The following is a 13,965-nucleotide window of genomic DNA, read 5'->3' on the forward strand; positions in this document are numbered from 1 at the left end:
TGGCTAGTGAAGGAAATCATGAAGTTGCCTCCATGCTCTATAATGAATACAATTTCAGGAATTTCTAGCTCCAAAGAAGTGATATTCCTTTTAACACTACACAGTTGACCCAAGAGTATTGCCATTGTTTGAAACAGGATGGAACACCTTTTCTATAACTCTATAGAAAAAGGAGTTATAAGACATGATACCTATGAACGTTAGTTTAGCTATATAGTTTATTTTATAGAGCCAGTCTGTTAGTCAATAGATTATCTATTTTACTAAGTTCTTATTTTTTCCTATAATTTATTTTGAAAATATTCAAACATATTAGTTATATAATAATTAATAAATAAAAATAAAAATAACAAAGAATAAACATTCAAACATAATTTAAAATAAAGCTAGATTCTACCATAACATTTTGCTGTACTTTAACACATATCTAGTTGACTTTTTGATAGTTTCTACAATTTCATTTACTGGAAAAATAAAGTTTACACACAGGCACACACAAATGCACACACACACACACACACACAGAAAAGAAAGTAGGTAATTTCAAAACAAGAGTTTTGAGATAAGTATGGATCCAGTTGACTACTTTAAGATAGAGTAGAAAGGTGATTACCGGAGGCTGGGGGCTGGGAGTAGAGGATGGGGAGTTTTGGTTAAAGGGTACAAAGTTTCAGTTAGACAGGAGAATAAGTTTTTTGAGATCGATTCTACAACATGGTGACTATATTTAGTAATAATATATTGTATATTTCTTAATTGTTGAGAGTACATTTAAGATGTTCTCATCGCAAAAAAATGCTATGTGAGGTGACTGATAGGTTGATTAACTTGATCAGTCATTCCACATTGTATATGATAACATCACATTGTACCCCATAAATACATACAATTATAAATTACTGATTTACAATATAAAAGAACACTCTCAAGATAACTTTAATGCCTTAAAAAGGATGAGTTAATACTCATGGTAAAGTTCTGGTATATAATGTTTGCTTAAAAATTAGCTATGTTACTTTAGAGTCACACTTCATTTATGGCTTCAACCATATGATGACTTTACAAATAAGATTAGATGTAGACATCACATGGAACTAAATTTCAAGCTATGTTATTAGAACTAGGTGTATGGACTTCACAATCAGCAAAGATGAATTTGTGGGGAACCTGTTGTGTGATACTTTAGATCCCCCATGCTTTTTCATAATAATAAAAATGCAAGTAGTTCCTGTAAAGAAGTAAATTATTCTCAGTTATTCCTCCCTTGTTAAGATTACGGGTTAATATACAAAGGTGGTATCTGACAAAAACGGAGCATATTTATCTTTAAAATGCTAAAGTTCCCTCTGGCTCTGAAAGTCTCTGATTCAGTAAGCTCTGAAATGGTATTCTGACTTCAGTATTAAGTAGAGTCATATTTGAAGGATGTTAATGTAGATGTGAATGAGAGGAAATGCTGTTTGGTTGAAGAACTGATTCTTGGCAGGCAATACTCAGGGCTCCTTGACATGCAGTACAAACACCCATAAATATCAGATTCCTGTAATCTTGGATTTTTGGGCTCGTAACCCTTTACTATGTAGCGATCAGAATCCTTTAATACTTGGACACTATTTGTATTTTATTAGAAACCTCTTTGGCTGTAGCACAAGTGTTACCAACTAAAGTGAGCATGCTATATGGAGAAAAGAAAACTAGGGAGAATTTTCTTTTCAGTTGCATTTGATCTGGCAATATTTTAAGGAATTCTATGGGCACATTAATGCAAGGAAAACTTACATAATATACATAACGTAACTCAGGGATTACAAATCAACAGATTAAGAGAAAATTTTAGAATTTTAAATGTAGAAGAGACTTCAGAGCGACTATTTCACTCCTCCTCATTTTACATATAGCATAATGATGGTAGACAGTGTTGATTTCATCGACTTGCCTAAATTAACCCTTGTAATAATGGGCAGATCCAAGACAAGAATCCAAGACCCTTAACTTTGACGCCTATTGTTTTCCTACCATATGTCAGATATTCTGACGCTAGCGTTTTTAACTGTGATTTGTAGCTAAAGGCACTGGGGCACAAAGATGAAGTACTTGCTGGAGTTTACACAGCTAGCAAGTGGTGAAGCTAGGATTTGATTCATGTTGGCTGGTGCTAGCCTCCATGCTTCTAAACACAAAGTAGAATTGCTATGAGTGAATGAATGAATGAATGAATGAATGAATGAATGAATGTCCTGTGAGCACAGAAAGGAGCTGTAGCTCACTGGAGTTTGCAAAGACATACAGGTTGAGATTAAATAATGAGTACACATTTTGAAGGGGAGAAATGGTAAACAGCATTGTAGGAACAGGTCGTGGACTCCTGCCTGATGAGTTTGGGGAGACTGATGCCCCTGAGTGGGACTCAGGATGGGGGAATGAAAGAAGATGCCAGAGCAACACAGTTTAGTTCAGATGGTAAGAGTGGGGTGCGCCATATTAAGAAATTTGAAATCAACCCAGCAATTAAATAGAGAAAGGGAGGAAAACAATGTATATTTAATACCTATTAAAGGAAAATGAAAATACTTCTGAAATGAAAATAAAGCACCCGATGCCAGCTCCTTTAATGTTTTACACATTTACACACACACACACACAGAGACACACACACACACGGAGTCCCTTCTATGAAGTGCCCCCTACTGACGGTCAAAGATGTCCCTACCAGTGAGTGATGGGAGCACAGAATTGTCCCATCTGATGCTAAAGCTTATTTTGACCTCACCTGGTTGCTGAGGGCCAATGGAGGCTTTGAAGCAAGGGTGTGTCCTGCTCACAGGTTTTTGTTTTGTTTTCAGCCAAGGAGCCAGGAACCAGGAAGAAAAGACCAGTGAGGGGAGTGGGAGGGTCAGAGAGGCGGGGCCATCCCAGGCCCAGAGCACCAGCTCCTAAGGCAGTGAGTAGCATGGGGATCCAAAGACAGTTCTGATTTGTGATTCTTCCTGAACTACCCTTGGACTTTCTAGTCAACGTGTGCTTTGGTCGCGCTGTGCAGATGTGGCCCTGGTGACTCAGCAGTGCTGTATATTTGGGTCTATTGCACTTCAGTAGTTGGCTGGGGCATGAAGTTGATCCCTCTGTGAGCAGGTTTTGGTCTTGTTGACAGTTATACACTCAAATGGTTTGTTTATTTAACTAATGATTAGTGCCTTTAGCACAGAATATTAGCACTCAAATTAGTGTTTGTTGAGCTTGACAAAATGCCCATCATTTTGTCAAGGGTGGGAGGTTACTGCTGTACCTAATTTGAGGGGCCTCAGTCATTGCTGCTGATGGTCTAAGATAGCAAATTCCATCTCTGAATTTTCTGAGATGGAAGGAAATTGATGCTTCTTTGAGTCCAGTTTTGATTAAATTATTTTTCACATTTGAAATTCTCCGTGGATTTCTGTTAAATAAGGAACATTGGAATGATTGTATTTTTATGAGTTATTTTACATTTTTCCTTTAATGAGTATAAAATTTTGTGAGTAGATCAAACTCAAGTGTTAATTATGAAGTGTTAATTCAATAAATAATGTGTTGTTTCTTCTTCAACCTCATACTTTAAAAAAAATTATTTAAATTAGCTCTCCTCTGTCCAAAACCAGAAAGTAAATACATAAAGCTTTTCTATTTCTGCTGGATAGTTTTCTGAAGGTAAAAACAAACCTCTTTCAACAATTTACAGAAATGTTTAGGATTCTTTAATGTTTAGCCTAAAGGGGAAATCAGCGAGATGCCAGAATGAAGTAGTTAGGGTAATGATAAGAGAGTAATGAGAAAAAAATGGACAATAGAAGGACATTATCCTGTTGGGAGGATAATGAGAGGGAATAAGAGATCAACAGAGGAGGGAGCATTCATGAAGATCAGCTGGGAAATGCGTTGGGCATAGGGAAATAATGAAGATGTAAACAAAAATTCAAGAATTCTTACTCCCTCAGTCGTCTGCTTGTTCACTGCAAAGGGAAGTGTGGAGCACTGCTGAACAGTGAGCAATCCAAAGCAACTGTGGTAAGGAATAGGAAAGAAAGAAAGTGTAACGATAGTTATTTCCACTTCATATACAGTTTTTAGATTCATTAGAAGATTGGAAAATATTTGATAATTGTTGCTTTCAATCATAAAGGTATGTGAACAATACACTTGCAATTCGTATCAAATCCATTTGATGAAGGTTGGTTGAGTTTGACATTCTTTGCTTAATCAGGCTTGCTGAGACTTTTTTAGATAAGTCCACTAATGAATGATTGATGTGAATTGACATAATGTAGGATTACCACAGTGTGGTTCGTAAGTGACTTCAGTGTATTTGGGAATATTGTTTTAATTCTAAAGCGGGGTAGGGAGGTCAGAGGTCATTTAGCCCAACTGTCATTTCATAGATGAAGAAAACAAAATCCTGAAGAATCTAAGTGCCTTTGCCTGAGGCTGAAGCTGGTTCAGAGCTGTCGAAGAATTACTGGCATTCCCCGAGTCCAGTGAGATTTCATCACACACTGCTCCAGCCTGGCAGGGCAGGCTGCAGGACAGCCGGACGCTGTCCCTTTTTGCTGCCATTTTATCAGTTAACTTGCTGGCTTCAAAACGGAACTAACCCAAGGGAAAATAAGTACACATTATGTTTTAAAAAGTCAAAAGTGCCCAAGACGACAGAGGCCAGTGATGTGGGGGTAGTGCGCCAGCCCGAGAGCCAAGCGTCCTGTCTCCAGGGTTCCTGTTAATTAGTGAGCCTGGGGAGATAGCAAATAGCTCCCCTTTTAGGGGAAAGGTTTCTTCAGGTGATAACAGGCAGAGGCCAAATCTCATCAAATCCAAAATTCCTACCGACTTGAAATTCTAATAGAATGTCATGGTGCCAAGGAGAACCTGAACTTTTAAGGACATTTGTGGCTTATGCCTTATCAACATGAGGAAAAGTAAGTAGTATAATCTCTCTGAAATAGCTACTGTTGTTATTGAAAAATGATACTATTGGCTGAAAATCTCAGATGGAATGTGAGAAAAATGTTGATGACTCAGCTCTACATAAGAAAGGAGATAGCTCAAGCAAAGAACAAATTTCTGATTACAAGAAAACCAAACCCAACCTAACCGTGTTGCTCCTGCTATTTAATTGTCATCTGCCTTACTAGTCTTGTATAGGCATTTATTTGATTCATGAAAGTTTAGAAAACTCCCACCTCAACTTTGTGTTCAGGTAGCCATAAATTAGGAAAGGAACTTAGTTTCTTTCTTTATAGAAAAATGATATGTTAACCGTGATGACAGATTGAAATGTAATATTTTAAAGGCTTCAGTTAAAGTAAATTGCCTGAGTTTACCATTTTAACTGTGGCATATGATTAAAGTAGATACACATAACATTCATGTTGGATACCTAATTCAGGATTTAATTAGTGTCACCATCCGGAAATTCTTCCACAGGGAAGTCTGGCATTGCAAAAGTCGTAGAGACACTAGATGCTGTCTGAAACTGTCTTGGAGCTCTCTGATTTTATTATTGTCCTGTGTAATGTTACTATTTCATGATCCTTTTTCAACATTAACACAAAATAGATGAACACACACATTTGATGTTTTTTCAGGATCTTAAGAAAGGAAGAGTAGTAGCTTGTTAGGATAATAGCTGAAGAAGAAAAAAATTCAATTTTTTTTTTTTTTTTTTTTTTTGAGACAGAGTCTTGCTCTGTCGCCCAGGCTGGAGTGCAATGGCATGGTCTCAGCTCACTGCATTCTCCGCCTCCCAGGTTCAAGCAATTCTCCTGCCTCAGCCTCCCGAGTAGCTGGGATTACAAGTACCCGTCACCACAACTGGCTAATTTTTGTATTTTTAGGAGAGAGGGGGTTTCGCCATGTTGGCCAGGCTGGTCTCAAACTCCTGACCTCATGATCTGCCCGCTTTGGCCTCCCAAAGTGCTGGGATTACAGAAAATTCTTAATTAACAAAGAGAATGAAGAAATGTGTAGACCCAAAGACGAGAAAAAGCAGTTTTATTTTGTTTTCATTGTTTTAAATACAGAATTACGAGTACTATAACACAGGCCTAACACTTCACAAGAGGAACATGAGAGTAAGCAGACTGACAGTCTGACTCTACTTTGAATTTTACCAGGACCTTAAGAAAGACAGAAGCAGGAAAGGGGGCAGTTGAGACAAAATTCAAAAAAGATTTAAAAAGTTAGACATTCAGAAAAAATCCAAAAGGAAATATACCAGCATTTGATAATGTGTGAAAAAACACGCAAAGATGTAATCAAACAGAGAAGGAAAAGTAAAAAAAAAAAAAAAGAAAAAAAAAGCTTAAAAACATTGGAGCTTCCGATAGTTGGGTTTTAACTTTCCAATACAGAGGCCATCTGGATTCACAAAGTAGGATATTTCTGACAGATGAGAAAATGACTGAATAATATCCCCAAAAAGCCCATGTAGTCAAACTCTGAGCAGCTCTTGACACGCATTCCAGGTCATATAAGGAACTGCCAGATATTAATCCAGAAAGACCATTGTTTTGAAGGCCTCTTCATGAAGGGGAGAAATGCATGAAGGCTAAGGAAGGAATATACACACACAGGGTCTATGTTTTTGTAAAAGACAGTAAGGTGACCCAGGCAAAAATAATGCAATCTGTTTGTCACGAACCTTATTAAGACAAATAACATCAGAGTCACACACATACACACATACCCCAAATTTATGAAGAATCAGGGAGATCAGTGTTAAGACCAGTAATAAATAAAACAATTTCATCTATAAACACTGATACTATAGAAAAAGAAGGATGAATTACCTAATACATCTGAATGTAACTTAGTTTGATTGATGGATGGTATTTTCATTAATAATTTTAGAAGGAACCTCACCACTACACACAGATTAACTGTTGGTTAGAGGACTTGGACATAGGTATGTTTAGGATGTCTAAAAGTTTAACTCTCTGGTGAGACTAACAAGGTCCTGAAATTGTTAAAAATTTAAATGACAATTTTCAATAAAATGCAGGATAAGACGCACTAGAGATAACACAGTTTTCCCTCACTGAGTGGGACAAGATGCTGTTGCAGGGATGAGAGGCCAGAGCCTGGGCCTCTCTCACTGTTCTTTGAAATGTCATCTGCAGTCCATCTCTGGCAAACGATGTAGTTTCCAAAAGGGATCAGCTATTCTTCATGCCTTTAGATATTGCATTTCCTTCCCAGGAGTAAAGAACATCCCACACTCATCCTTTTCACCTCATTGCTCTTATTCATACTTAAATATTCAACTCAAAGAGCACCTCCTCCTGGAAGCTTTTCTAATATCCCCTAACCACTACCTAAGTCTGACCTGCTTTTCTTTTCCTGAGCTTCCAGAATACTCTGAATACAACTGCTAGGGGAACAACCATATGTGATGGTGAGAGGCAAATACTAGAGTTAGTGCCTGGGCCAGCAGGGCAGTTTGACCTCTTGAAGCTGTGTGGCCAAGGGAAGTTGCATGACTTCTCTGGGCCATTTCCTCCTCTGTAAAGTGAGGCTAATAGTAACCACCTCATAATGCTGTCACAATAGCTTTAATGAGTTCACCTATGCAAACAATTAGAACAGTGCCCTCTGGCTGGCACACGGGAACCCCTGTAAGTGTAAGCTGTCATTGTCCTTTTTGCACCATCATTGTTTCATCATGGTTTTTGTTATTATGATTATTTCTCTATGATCACTGATCTAAAAAGAAAAATTCTTTTCAGGACATTTTTGGCTTTGCAGCCTGAGTATCCAGCACCTTCAGCACACAAAATTTTTCACTAAATGTTTTGTTGAGTAAATAAATAATGGATAAAAAAAAAGTGAGTGGCTATTTGTAGGCTCTGAGAGATTAGATGTTAGCAATGAAATGCATGGCTTTTGTTTGTTTGCTTAAGCAAATATAAAAAATTGGAGTCGGGTGTGCAAGCACTTGTAGTCCCCAGCTACTTTGGAGGCTGACACAGGAGGATCATTTGAGCCCAGGAGTTGGAGGCTGCAGTGAGCTATGATGGCCTCTGTGACTAGCCACTGTTCTCTAGCCTGGACAACATAGTAAGATCCTGTCTCTGAAAACTAAGAAATAGAGGGTAAGCATCATTTGAGAATTCCTGTTTTGCTGTAGTCACCATAACTTACATTAAATTATTGGCTCTAATTTTCATCCACACACATTTATGTTGCTTAGCAATAAAAATATGTTGTTTTATTGGATTAAGTTTATGGATTTATGTTTTTATGGATAGTAATTAATTTAGTATTTTTTCCAGCTGAAATCTAGCTAGACAAATTTAGTACCAGAGTAGGCTAATGAGTATGGTAACATTCTGTGAAAGTGGAACTCAAGATAAACTGGGGTGGTTGGAGTGCAGTTGGGAAGACAAGTGTGCCGCCCTATTCCCTGTGGCTGATCCTCCCAGGTGTGCGCGGAAGGACCAGGGCACCTCCAGGGCGGCTCGTCCCAGGATCTTGCTCTTCCCCTCTTTCCACCTTCCCTTCCACTTCCTGATCCTGAGACTTTGAGCTGGTTCTTAACTTCTGTGTGTCTCAATTTGCTCACTTATAAAATGGGGATGATACTCGTTCCTACCCCATAGGGTTGCTGTGCGGACAAAATGAACTTCTTTGCAAGGCCTTTGAATGGCACCTGGCGCATAATGAGAGCTGTGAAGGTATTTGTTCTAATTATTATTGCCTTTTCTTTCTCTGACTTGCCATTTTCTTCCCTTACTCTCAAACACCCAAATGCAAAAGGGGATGATGGTGAGCTGGTGGGGTGAAGATGAGATGCTGCTTAGAAATTCACCTTAGGTTTTCTTGAGTGAGGGTGGAGGGAGTTCTTCAGCTGTCTTCCAGGACTTTCCTGCTTAACACTGGGCTTGGATGATAGCATCAGACTGACAGGACCAAGCCATTCTGTTTTCATTTTAAAGGCGATAGGAAGTTGTGTCAAGTGTCACCTTTCACTGATACTCCATTTTAAGCATTTGATATTGCTCTTCGTGGGGGTGGAGGTGGGGGACAGAGTGGGGATAGGGAACGATATCTGGATAAGGCTATATTCTCCAGTTGAGCTAGGAGTAGATGCCTAACCTCACCCCCTCGCTCCTGCGTCAGCGCTGGCATTTGGGCAGCAGTTTGTGTAGTAATTATCATAGAGATTACTTTAAAATAAGACTGGCATAGATTTCAATCTTATCTGGTAACGGTTAACTTATTAATGATCATTTGGGCCTGTTGGCAGCTGTTCTGTCTTTAAACTGTGAGACAGATACAATCTCTCAAACTGCACGGGATAAGCAATTGGATGGGAGACCAGGAAGAGCTCCTCGACATTGCAGGAAGGGTTTTCAAAAAGTTGGCCTCTGTCAGTCCTATGGGAACTGGTTGGGGAGGATACCTGGAAGGCCCCTTTATGGATGGTCCATGTACAGAGCAAAATCTTGGCCACTTGCAGATTTTTATTTGGGTACATTTTCTTTCAGCCTGCTTCCCTGAAGATTCCAAGGACTTTCAGTCTGAAAGGGCAGGAGCAGCTAAGCCATTACTGTCAATGTCTATGTTGAGGCTGCCCTATCTGCTGAGGTCACAGGAGCAGCCTCACATGTTCTTGCTACCAGAAAACACATTCTCTAGAATAGATCACTCAAGAGGCTAGGCAGTCTGCTGTGAACACAGTCTTTAAATACATTACAGTGTGGGCTCTGTCGGAAATAGTTTCCTTCCCCTGACATGATGGAGAGATTGGATATATAATTATGATTTGCCCCAATTCGACTAAGACCACTTTTCTTGATGACAGACTGTCCTACCTCATACCTTAGCAAACATTTACATTTATGTCTGGAATAAATTCTAGCTGATCCCTCCTTTCTTGTAATAGTGGCGACTGGGCATTGACCTTTTTATTACTGTGGAAAAATTCACATAATATGAAATTTACCATTTAAACCATTTTTAAGTGTGCAGGTTCAGTGGCATTAAGGACTTTCACGTTGTTGTGCAACCATCCACCACCACTCATCTCCTCAAAGTTTTCATCATCCCCAACTGAAAGCCTGCATCCTCTGGTATCTCCTCATTCTTCCCTCTGCCAGCTCCTTATAACCACTGTAGACAGTTCATTTTCAGCATGTGTTTTTCACTGAGTGCCTACTATGTGCTAGGGGCATCAGCCTGGCAATAGAATGGTGAGTGAGCCTTCTAGGATCTCATAGGAGGAGTGTCAAAGAATTTGGGGACCATGTTTTAAATCCTGTCCAACTCACAATAGGAGAGGCATGCTCTGGACTTAAGAGGAGTATGGGCATAGCCAAGCTTTGGCTACGAGGAGAGGCTTCTTCTTAAGAGAGATATCCAAACTGAATCTTAACTTCTCTTAGCCTTGATTTCTTTTATTCTTTTTCTTTTCTTTTCTTTTTTTCTTTCTCTTTCTCTTCTCTTCTCTTCTCTTCTCTTCTCTTCTCTTCTCTTCTCTTTCTTTTCTTTTCTTTTCTTTCTGATAGAATTTCACTCTGTGGCCCAGGATGGAGTGCAATGCTGCAATCTCAGCTCACTGCAACCTCCACCTCCCAGGTTCAAGCCTAAGCCTCCCAAGTAGCTGGGATTACAAGCGCCTGTCATCACGTCCAGCTGATTTTTTTTGTATTTTTAGTAGAGATGGGGTTTCACCATGTTTGCCAGGATGGTCTCGAAGAGACTTCAAGAGATCTACCCACCTCAAGAGATCTACCAGCCTTGGACTCCCAAAGTGCTGGGATTACAGGCATGAGCCACTGCACCCAGCGGTTTCTTATTATATAAAATTGAGATAACATTGACCTTAGAGGGTATCCATGAGCTTTAAGTGAAGTGGTGTAATTGAAGCACCTAACACAGTGCCTGGACTCACAAAGCAATCCTAAATGTCAGAGCTTTATTATTATTAAAGAAAGCGCAGGCGTTAGCCAGAGGGATAGGTGAAGGAAGAGGAATGCAATTGGAGGTGATGACATGGGCAGAGGTTCCAAGGCACCTGACTGTGGGGTGTGCTCCCGAGACTGCGAGGAAGGAGCCATCACAAAACTGAAAAGAATATTTGTTGGTGGAGTCATTAATAATAGTGAATATGAAATAAATTATTCAATGTGTCATTAACATAATAGTAAATATTAAAATTTTAAGTAACATTGGACATTATTTCCATTATTTGATTTTACTGTGTCACAGTTCCACTTATAAACTTAACATGACCATAAGAGAACTCTAGACTTTTCCCTTAAACTTTTCAGTATTTTCATCCAAGTTACTTAGGGCTACATCCTTAAGGTCATCTTGAATCCCACACTTCTCCTTCACTCTCATATTGGGTCCATCTCTTCCTCTCAATTTCTGATGTTCCTGCTCTAGCCAAACCATGAGCGCAGCTCATGTGGATTGCTGTAGAGGCTTTCTAACTAGTCTCCTTGATTTTCCTCTTACTCCCCTACCATCCCTTTTTCACCCAGAAGATAGAGAGAGAAAACATTAAGCATTAAGTCAGATGACGCCACTGATTCACACACAGATCTTCAGTTTCTTTTCATTGCACTGAAAGGGAAAACCCAGTTTCTCTTTATGTACTCAAGACCATGCATTTTCCAGACCTTTTCCATCCCTCCAATCTCATTTTGTATTTTTTTTCTGCTTTATTTATTAGTTTATTTTTAATGTTCTTCACATTGGCCAAACTTATTCCCACCTCAGGGTCACAGCCCAATCTGCTCGCTCAGTCTGGAACAATCTTCCTTGAAGCTAGCTTGTTGTCATTCAATTCTCAGCCTAAATGTCACCTCCTCAGAGAGGGCTTCCTTGATTGCCCAATCTAAAACATCTTCACTCTTCAATCTCAATCCTTACATCTTACTTTGCACTCTTCACAGATCTGTGTGCTTGGAAGTTTTCTCATTTATTGGTTGACCCTGTTTGCCTCTCCCCACTAGAATTTAAGCTCCTTGAGAGCAGGGATATACATGCCTCATATTTTTGTTCCCTAATTTATACCCAATGATTAGAACAGTGTCTGGAACATAGCGTGTGCCCAGTTAAGTGTTGGCCAAATACTTAAGCACATGAATCTTATATAAAATCAATAAATGGTTGACGTATGCTCAGTCAGTGTGAAACACAGGCACCTGCAATGGGCACTGGGATGAGAAACTTGTACATCTTGTCCTAGAAGTTTTCAAACTCAATGAAGTAACCAACATATAAAGAATTTCAATGTGCCATTAGTTGAGACTAATGAAATATCAGAACTTTAAGTATGAGTTATTATTTTCTATAATGCCTTAATCTAATCCCCTTTCTCCAATCTAATTCATCTCTTCCTTGTTCTTTTCACACCTGTGGCTTCTCTTGCTCACCTGTCATACCTAACTGGGCTCCAAAGTGGACAATTGCTTATACTTCTTTGTACCCCCAATAATTTTTTTCTCTGCATATGGCAAATACATCTTAGTTGATAATTGTATTGATTGACTAACAATTAATATGAATGTGAAACTTCATATCAAATATTTAGATGTGTTTTTGCCATGAAATTCTGATGTATGATGTTTCTGACACAATGACTCAGTATGTGGATGGAAGAGCTTTATAGAAAAAATGAGAGGAGATTCTGATTCTCATTGAAAACATACACAGGTAATGCCTACTCTTCCCAAAGTTAACAGAGGAAATCCTTGTGGCCATAGTGTAAACATTGTAAATAAGCAGTCTGTTATCAATCATGTTTTATTACCATTGGAACATGTTGAGTGCTTTGATAATGACCTTGGGAGCCAGTAGCCTCAGTAACCTAGATGTTACCAAGGAACTCTAGAACAGCTCAAAGCCTAAAACATTGACCTTCAACCTGCCTGGAAGCAGATGGAACACTTTGTGAACAACTGGCCGTGTGTAAATGTTAACCTGTTTACTTAGTGACGTTAGAAGCAGCAAACGAGCACGTATGCTTATGTTTTTCCATTTCGTAGAGCTTCAGTGGCTTTTGTTAAGAAAAGTTCTTCAAATATTAAACAAAAGACTGGGAAATTAATATTAGAGTCATTAGTAACGTACAACTTACTACCATCGCTTTAGCAGCAACTGTGCAGCGTGCTTAAGAGAAGTAACACTAACAAACATTACTTATTTCTGTGGTTGTCAACATTTAATTAAACAGGGCCCCTACATCTTAAGATGTCACTGCTTTGTATATATGCAATAAGAGGTTTAAATTAAAATACTGTACAATTAGTTTGCATAGAAAAATGACTTTTGCAGACCTCTACAATAGACAGTTTAGAGAAATAAGCATTTTGTGTTTAAATTGTGCTCCTTAGTATTTTAAACAGATGGCAATGGCTTTCCTCCTGATTATAACTTTGAGGCATGCTTTACTAAATGGAATCAGCGGGGTTCATTAAGGTCCCATTTGATGTATCAGTATTATAAAAATACCATGTTAATTATCCTCAAACGTTGCAAGTTACCTCCATTTTCCTGCAATCAGAAGATGAGAGAAACCCTGTGAAGCAAATTAGTCCTAACTGAAAGAGGACTGATTAATATTTAAATAAGGCATTGTGTGAGGGATTCTGCCATGAGAAAAATAGGCTGAACATCTGAATTAATTGCATAGCAGGTTAAATTAAATTTCATATAATGGGTTGGAAGATGAGTTGGCACAGTGCTTTAGCAGTGAGCACAATGGCTGAAATACCAGTCTTTTCTTTCACTCTTGGCTGGATTCCATCGAGGTCCTTGTAGCCATTACCTCTTTGTTGTCTCTTTCAATGCAAACAAAGGTACTAACAGAAAATTGCTACCACATTTTAAAAAATGTTAATCCTTTTTGGGAGACAGCACCTGTCTACATTTTCTCCATTTCTCTTCCACCTTGTCTGTAAAATTGGGAAACATTAGTATCTTTTT

General features: G+C 38.8%; 1 protein-coding gene across 1 annotated transcript in view; it reads left to right on the top strand.

Moving 5' to 3' along the window:
- TOX (thymocyte selection-associated high mobility group box) overlaps positions 1 to 13,965 on the top strand; it is a 250,895-nt gene that overhangs the window by 16,097 nt on the left and 220,833 nt on the right. The gene's annotated exons all lie outside the window — the stretch shown is intronic.

Source organism: Mandrillus leucophaeus, unplaced genomic scaffold (genome assembly GCF_000951045.1).
Source record: "Mandrillus leucophaeus isolate KB7577 unplaced genomic scaffold, Mleu.le_1.0 Scaffold236, whole genome shotgun sequence".
Taxonomy (NCBI): domain Eukaryota; kingdom Metazoa; phylum Chordata; class Mammalia; order Primates; family Cercopithecidae; genus Mandrillus; species Mandrillus leucophaeus.